This window comes from Platalea leucorodia (genome assembly GCF_965183815.1).
Source record: "Platalea leucorodia genome assembly, chromosome: 12".
Lineage (NCBI taxonomy): Eukaryota > Metazoa > Chordata > Aves > Pelecaniformes > Threskiornithidae > Platalea > Platalea leucorodia.
In genome coordinates this window covers 8,631,080-8,639,833 of record NC_138834.1, presented here as the reverse complement: position 1 = coordinate 8,639,833, position 8,754 = coordinate 8,631,080, and the positions used below count along the sequence as shown (strand labels likewise).

At 49.3% G+C, this 8,754-nt stretch overlaps 1 protein-coding gene across 2 annotated transcripts in view; it reads left to right on the top strand.

Annotated features, from left to right (window-relative positions):
• Positions 1-4,975: 4,975 nt before the first annotated feature.
• The window catches only part of CORO1C (coronin 1C), a 48,636-nt gene continuing 44,857 nt past the window's right edge, over positions 4,976-8,754 (top strand). The window contains exon 1 of one of the 2 annotated variants that reach the window (XM_082324648.1): positions 4,976-5,049. The gene's annotated coding sequence lies outside the window, so the exon portion shown is untranslated. Of the gene's footprint in view, positions 5,050-6,056; positions 6,156-8,754 lie in introns of those variants that run through there. The other variant, XM_082324647.1, reaches the window with a different exon arrangement.

Below are 8,754 nucleotides of genomic sequence, written 5' to 3'. Positions count from 1 at the left end.
CCACAGAGTTTGTGTGTGTGTCAGTGATAACAAAAAGCCTACAGCGATGAAAAATAGATCCTGTCCTCTCAGGAAGCATCTGAAGACATATTATCATTCTCACGATGTAAAGAAATAGGGTTGTGAAACATTTGTCACTGCAAACAATCTCCCATCGGACAGACTTAGGCTCTGTATGTGAAGCAGCACTAGTACAGGCGTTATCGGGGTGTCTGGATCTGCACAGCCTCTCCACTCCTCCTCGAGTGGGAGATTTGCCTGATTAAATGGTACAGCTGATACGGCGTGTTTTCATCAGCCAGATCAGACGGAGGGATGTTTTTATCAGCGACGAGGCGTGCGTCCTTTGCGGGGAATAGAAGGAGCAGGTGGATGCAATAGGTGATCTTACAGAGGAAGGGGATTAGAAGGGACGACAAGAAATCATGTTCCATCCCTGAGGCAATACCGGCTACAGCTAAATCACTCCTGACAGATGTTTACCTACTTGTTCTTCAGAAGAAACAGGGAGGGAGGGCCAAGACAATCTATTTCGGTGCTGAACTGTGAAAATGCTGCAGTAAAGAAGAGCAGGAATAGCTTCTCATTCTGCTATATCTGTGACACAGTCTGTTGGGTTTTTTTTAAATCTGTTTCTGAACACGTAGCTCCCCAGATCTCATACAGCCTAACCGAACACGAACATCTCGCGTATATTTACCATTACATGATTCCTTTCTTATACCTCTGATTTTTCCAGCACCTTTGGTCCAACTTCATCCTAGACAGCAGGGAGAGAAACAGAACAAGATGGCAAAAGGATTCAAAACTGGTTGAATAATGAGGACAAGACTAGGATATGTGATAAGTGTAACACGGAGCGCTACAGGAATCACAGCGCCGAGCCTCACATTACTGCTCACTGCTCAAAGCCTCTGCTCATTACGTGGTGCCTGGCTGATTTTGTTCTGTTATTCAGAATGATAGGAAGTGTCAATCCCAGGATATTAATGTTGTAAATAAAATACAGCTTGCTTTTTTTTTTTTTTGTGTGTGTGTGTGTGTGTTCTGCTTTCTTGTCTCTCTCTTCCTGGCTAATTATCTGGCATAGTGGAGATGATAGCAACAAAGAAAATCCCATCTGTTGAAACTAATTGCTCTATTTTTATTTGGTGTCCCAACGTTTTAATTAGGTATTGGGACCACCTTCCCTTTATCGCAAAAATGGGAGAAAAGAAAGAAAAATATATTTCAAAAAAGCATATATGGAGAAGATAAATACACGAGGAAATAGACCAGCTCAAAATTAATTTAGAGATTTCCTTTCGCTGTAAAAACTGTGCACAGCATGTATTTCTCTGCCTTTCCTGTAGACGAGTCAGTAGGGATGACATCTGTATTACTGCATATAACATGCGTGAGAGTGTGTGTATGTAGTAATAAATGTGCTTTATGAAATGTATTTTAAATCATTAATAACAATAGCATAAATTATTAATACCCATCCTGACCTAATGTTCACTTATTATTGCTTGTCAGTCTCCAGCATGTTCCGTCCACGCCAAGCGGCACAAAAACGATGTCAGTGCAAGTGCTCGCTCGCCGCGGCGGATTTTCATTTCCCTTTGGGGAGGGGGCTTGCGATCTGACCCCGATTTACCGGGTCTGGAAGTAGCGCAGGGACTCGCTCGATGTCACGCAGAAAGGTGGGGCAGGTCTGGGAATAAAACTAAGGGGTGCCGACTCCTAACCCCTCTGCTTTAACTCACATATTCCTCTTTCCTCCTTGCCCACACGCTCTGATACACTCATACGCTTCTCCCTTCCTGGCTGTTGTTTTAAAAATCTGATTGAACATCTTGCTCTCCTTATCTTCATTCCATAATTCTACAGCTCCCCTTTCTGGCCAAGGATTGAATAAGGCCAAACCGAATGGATTTTGCTCTCTCTCTCCAGACGAACACTTTCCTGGATCTGGGGAACAGAGGAGCACAGGGCAACACCTCCCTGGGCAGAACACGTAATCCCGTCCAAGAGACAGGATTGATTAGCCATCATCAAGAGCTGTTACGTGGTGGCTCAGTACAATTCTGTCTTGGCTGCTGCTCAGCATTTGATGATCATTGAAACGTCCCTTAAAAACCAGGCTTTTAAGCAGTTTAATAAAGCTACCCTCGCCATTCAGTATGTGCCCAGCAGATGTTGACAAAACAAGGCCGAAAGAGTAAATCTAATGCTATTCCACACACAGAAATGGCTTGGGTTTGGGGTTTTTTTCATTACAATCAGTTCAGATTTCCCTGCATAAAAAACCCACTGCATTCCAGTAATGTTACGTGAGATGTAAACTCACATCACTGGTTTCAATGGGAGCAGCTCTTCTCAACGCTGCTGAATCTGGCCTTGCGTATCTAAATCATGAGAGCCATAGAAGAAGAAATATAAAAATATGCAACTTTCAAGCAGGAGAACCTAGTGCTTCCTGTAAAGTTATTTAAATATAATAATAAAACAAAAGGCTTCAAGAAATAACTAGATAAATAGCGGACACAAATGTCCTTCAAAGTTGAGTACCTTGGATATCTGCAAACCCGCGGTCTGAAACAAACTGTCACGTCCGGCATATTTTGCGTGACTTAGAAGTTAAGCTGCAAAATAACAGGGCTTTAAATTGCTGATCTTTCTAAACCCTCTGTAAGCCTTTTCCTTCATTCAGAATATACTTAGCAATGAGGATTTAAGCAAATTGAAATGTTCGAGACAAATTCATCCCTCGAGTGACTTTACCGGTTCTGAATGACTGGGTTGCTGTGAATATAAGATTGCTCAGGGACTCGAAGCCAAATTGCATAATATCAGCTGAAGGCCAAAGAAGCCACCAAAATTTCTCCTAGAAAGAGGTGCCTCAGGTGTTTGTACCTTTCTTTACCTTTTTTAACTAATAACACCGCACTGGCAGGGAAGGCTGTGGGGCATACCGACCGCATTACTTATAAGGCATGTCAAGATCATCATAGGAACAAACCAGCGTGATTTATTGCAGTGATGGAATTGCTGCATATTTGCAAGCAAGCTAAATTTAGCTGCTGACATAAGTTTCAGAGGTGGAGTCTGTAGACATGGTGCTGTTTCCGTATAAAGGCTGTGAGATAGACTGTTTGCCGCAACCGTGCATCGATGTAGCGGAGGGTAAAATATGTGGGATGGATAAAACCAGCAAAATATATTTTTGAATAAATTCTGAACCTTTTCTGCAAAATTTAATAATCAGGCGAGTTGGTACTGATAAAATAGAAGGACAAACTTTGTTGTGTGGTTCCTTGTAGCTGCAAGAATTTGGTAAGAGGATATTTTCCTTTACAAAAATTAGAAGTTGTGACATGTTTTGACAAGTTGTTAGGCTTACATCACTCTGGCTATAATTTAAGTACTGTTTGTTAGAATGATTTTAGTCAGCTGAAGTGATGAAGATTACTGTTTACAGTGGAACCAAAGAGCACGTGTAAAACCTTAGCCATTCCTTCTGTTGTTGAAGATTTCAGCCTGAAATTCATGTCATTTCTTCATCACCTTGTACGGTGAGCTGTTGCGATCTAAACGGCTCATTAAGCCAGGTCAGGATCGGAGTGATCTTTGGAGCATTTCCATCCAAACATTGAAGGAAGCGCTAGCAAAAAATTCCACAGGTATCGTTTCCTTCTGAGTCCATCCTCAGTGACTCTTCCGATGACGTGTCGAGTCTGCTGTGCTGCAGGAGTATCCATCCCCGCAGCGACAATGTGAACCAGGAACCACCCGTCCCGGCGGCAGTTATTGAGAGGATTAGGTTTCAATCACATTGCTCAGGACAAATTTCACTTTGCGTCCTCTGCGCATCGCGCTCTTTTTAGATGGATGCCAAAAAAATAAAAAATCTTCCTTGGTTTCTCATCCCAGCTGTTGGGTAGTGCTGGGTACTGCTGCCTTTGCTGTTGTTTTTCAGTCCAGGGTAAAGCATGGGCTGGTGCATGATTAAAATGCCATTTCAAGCTTGCCCACTGTTTTGAGCTAGAAGGAGCTATATCTATGTATATTTTAAGTACCATTTTATATGCTTGTATTAATAGTTTTTTGTCAAGCTTTAAGCCACATGCACAGGTTCGAGACTCCTAATAAATTAATGGCTGTGGGACTGGCAGTCAAGACACTCAGCTCTATCACTGACTCATTGTGTGACCTTCAGCGAGTCACGTACCTACGCAGAAAATATGAATCACAATCTAAACCCACTAAACTACAGATTACCTGCAGGTCTGCTCCCAGGCTGCCAAACTGCCTTTGTTTTCTTCTTTTTTAGCTTTAAAGAGATTGTTTGAGGGAGGAGGGTGGAGAGCAAGTGTGCTGGGCTGGCTTTCAGAAGGAAGGTATTAATTTCACGGTAATTGGTGCCGCGGGCGGTACGTGGCAGGGATGCAGGCTTGCAACTCTAATCTTTGGGTGTATGATTTTTTTATCAAGGTGTTGCTCAGTACGTAAGAGGGACTTCCTTGCTTATTGAATCAGTGGTTAAACTAGTGTCAAATGTTGGGTAACACTTGTTTGTTTCATTTGTAGCTACTGTGGCATCTGATGTTTCCATCAGCTGTAATCGGTCAGACCAGCAAGACCCTGACAAATGTAGCTGAGAGGCTTTCTGCACCTCTTAACACCCAGCGATCACTTAACAGGGGTAGCTCACAGTCCCGTCGCAGCTTCGTGTGGGAAGGAAGAGGCGGGTTCTCAGCTCAACCCATCGCGACACATATTTCTCCAAATTCTGAAGGATTACAAGGGGAGTTACGGGTGTGTCGCACCCCTGAAAAATTAGGCCCCTTAAGCACCTAACCACATGCAAATGAATTTGCAGATATTGGCCAAAACGTATAAGGAAGCTTGACTAGCTTTTGGTTTTGGCCATGTATGGTAAACAGCGTGCAACGTGGGCACTGATCTAGCATCATTCATCCGCTCTTCAAGTTCCCCGGAGGAACAGAAACAGGCTGTCTTTGAGAGTGGTATTGCCCTGCGCGCCTGGAGGCATTTGCTACAAAGGTACTTACCGTTTTACTGTGTGCTGTATTAATAACCGTTAGCCTCTTTCATTGAACAGGGGAGATAAAAAACCCTCTTTACAACCGCGTAAGCCAGCATCCCCCAAAGCGGCTTTACTTTTAGCGCGACGGGGAGAATCTTCAGTTTCAAGCTACCATCCCGTGCTTCTCACTAAAGTGTGATTTTTAGCAGGGGCTTAAGCCCTCCTTTTGTCCCCGTCTTGCTGGCAGTGCCGTTTTCCACGGCAGCTACAGGCCCCAGCACGCCGGCGTGACAAAACGAGGCGACACGCTTGTTTTTCTTGCAGAACGGTTGGTTCTCCTCAGCGTCGCTTGTGCCCACAGCCGGCTCTGGCTGCGCCCCGCTTGGCCGAGGGCTCGGGAGCAGCCGCATCCGCGGGTTTGCGCCTCGGTCATCGCATCGGCCCTCGCAATTTTTTGGTCTTGTTGCCGTCGTGCCCCAAACGCTCCCTGTCCTTTTGCCAGTACACCCCCACCTTTGCTCGCACCCTGGGTATCTAAAGCAGAGGACGGGAGGGCCGCCCCGGCAGGGAGTCGCAGCTGGGCCTGTGAGGGAGGAGGCCCGAGGCTGGGGAGCAGCGGGGGGCGCCGACCCGGCAAGGGGCTAAGCGCCTGAGGGGAGCCGGGCTGCCGCGTCCCCGCCGGGGCCGTGAAGGGGCGAGGGGCAGGCGGGGGGGCCGGAGCGCGGTCCCGGCCCCTCAGGGGGGTCCCGCCGCCGCCGAGGGGCCGCGAGGGCCGCACCGGCCGGCGGCGGGGAGGGGACAGCGACAGAGAGCGCCCGACCACGCGCGGCGGCGAGCGCCGCGCCGCCATTGGCTGGACGGGCCGCCACTCACCTCGCCGCCCCCGCCCTCCGCCGAGCCAGGCGGGACGGGAACGCGCGGCGCCGAGGCGGTGCCCGTGAGGAGGGGGCGTGGCCCGCCGCCGGGAGGCGGGGCCGGGAGGGGCGGGGCTTCGCGGCGGCGCGGCCCGCCCCCGCCCCGCGGCGGTCGGTCAGTCGGGCGGCGGCGGCGGCGGCAGCGGCAGGAGGCGGAGGCGGCTCCGCCGGGCTGAGGAGCGGACGCGGGGAGGCGGCTCGGGATCGCGGTGCGCGGCGCGGCGGAGGCGGGGGGGAGCGGGGCGGCAGAGGGACGGCGCCCGGGCGGCAGCTGGCGAGGCGGGAGGGAGGGAGGGAGGGAGGGAGGGAGGGAGGCGGCGGTGCCCGCAGGAGGGCGGCGGCGGGCGCCGGGGCCGGGCAGGGCAGGGCGGGCGGGTTGGGGTCCGGTCGGGCGGGCTCTTCCTGCGCGGGGCCGGCCGCGGCCGCCGAGCCCTTCCTGAGGCGGCGGCCGCTGTCAGCGCCCGGGCCTGCGGCGGGAAGCGCCCTCCCCGCGCCGGCGCTCGGGCGCCGCGCTCAGCCCGGGGCTTCTCCCCCGCTCCCCTCCTTATTAGGTAGCGGAGCGGCTCAGGGTCGCCGCGGGTTCCGGCATCCGGCCGGGCTCGCAGGTTGCCGGCAGGGCATGCCCGAGGCGGGGCGGCCCCGCCGCCGGGGCCGGGCTCCCCCGCCGCAGCCCCTGCCCGCCGCACACCTGGTGCCCGCTGCCAGCCCCGGCCGCCTTCTGCGCCCGGAGGAGGGGGCTCCTTTTGTTCCGCAGGTTTTTTTCCTTCCCCCCCCCTTTTTCTTTCCCTCCGTGGCGATGCCGCAGCCGCCCGCTGGCACCGGCGTGTGTGCGCCTCGCCCCCGGAGCGGCGCGGCCCCGCTGCCACCCTGAAACGTTGCAGAGGACAAAAGATGACCGGAGGGTTCAGTTTCGGGTTGTTTTTCTTTTTTTCGTGTTGGCCGGGTACATGTCACGCCGTTATTAATGGCTCTTACGAGTCTCTTCAGGAGATGCGTAAAGTCCCGGGTTGTACGACATCTTCCTGGGGTTTGTTTTTCTGTGCCGAATTGTTTCGATAGCAATATGTCGAAGGCCAGAATTTAAAGGTTAGGACTTATCCCTGCTTTGTGAAATTAGCTGCTTCTCTGCTCAGGATACGTGGAAAGGTGTCCGACATGCAGCCGTGCAAGCGTGCAGCTGTAGTACCCGGGTCTAGACAATGTGATGCTGTGGCTGTGCAGGAGACAGGTCTGGGGAAAAAAAAAAGGGACTGAAAGCTGACTGGAAACAAAAGTAGAACTGATTGATGCACTTTTATTGTTCAAGATAAGTGATACGCATTAGTGATGTGGCTTTCTTTAATAGCTGTACTTTCAGTCTTGTACGTGTTTGTTTGAGCACGTCTGTTCAGCCTATTCATGCAGATGTGCGTGTGGATTAGTACAAGCAAGACCAAGGATGTTGGCAAAATGAAAGAGTGACATTTTTGAATATCTCAGGCCGTGGCTGGTTTTTCAGTTTGCCAATACCGATTCTGGTGTAATTTTAGGCCAGGCTGTACCTAAACTACCTGCCGCTGTCCTCTCCCTTCGTGTGCCTCTGTCAGCACAGAAGCTCTGTGCCTGCTGGAAGTGTGGGAAAATGGTGTGAACTGGCACAGTCCGTCCTGTAAGAAGCGCGTTCGGATGTGCTGAATGTGCGACGGCTAGGGAAAACAGCGGGTATCTTGTGCGTGAGGCAGGAGAGGATATATTCGATTTTCATTTGAATAACAAGCATTGAATCATCTTTTCTGCTCAAGGGGAAAACCAGATGGTTGTGCACTCACCGAGACGTTTTATTGCAGCTAATATTTGTGTTTGCTAAAGACTGTACACAAAGGTAGAAGATCAGATACTGTTGTGATAAAGTCAATGCATCTGTATTTTGTGTATATATGCTTTTAGTATTTTCAGTAGCCATAGGAAGACCTGACACACCCGGGTACATGTCAGGGAGCGTTTGCTTTGTGTTAGTTTTAATATAGCACTTCATAATAGTAATTTTTCAGTGGTCACTTGTAGCCTTTTATACAGATTGCTTTAATCAGCATTTGTGTGTCTCTCTTTATGTTCTCTGTTGGCATTACTCTATCTTCTAGTGAGCTGCCTTTTCAAACATCATTGGATTTTTTCAAGTTAAATCTTCATGCTTATTGCATCTGTCACTTCTGGGATTCACTCCAAGCAAAAGGCAGAGATTCAGTTTAATGGCAATGAGAAGGAATGCACAGAAGGGTAAAATATCAGCTTTCCTGAGTGATACAGGAAAAGACGCTGAGAGATCTGCCCTCGGTAACTGTTTCGTGCATCATGTTCAAGTTTAATACTAGACTTTAACGACAGCTTCATAAAATGGCTCATTAAAGCACAACGTTGCATTTTGATCGTAAGAGGATTTATGTTATTGGTTTTAATTTGATTATCGATTCCGAGGAATATGACTTGGATGCCAGCTTCCTATTTTGAAGATATGAGCAAAACACTTCCTGGCCTGAGTCTGCAGCTTGGTGAGGTCATCAGCGCACCACTCCCAGGGCTAGGAATGTCCTTTTAGGCAAACTCACAGGCACATTCTCACTTGACTTTTAAAGTATGGGTTGGTTTGTTTTGATTTTCTTTTACTGAGGCTTTTGTGATAATCTCAGTCCTTCTCTGAGGATGTGTCGGAACAGAAACTCACTGAGGATTTGAAGTGCCCCAGTTTAAGCGTTTACAGGGCATATGAACAAGAATTAAATGTCTGTGTTCTCTTCTAGTTCTTTCCCTGTAGTCTCCCCCACCTAGTAT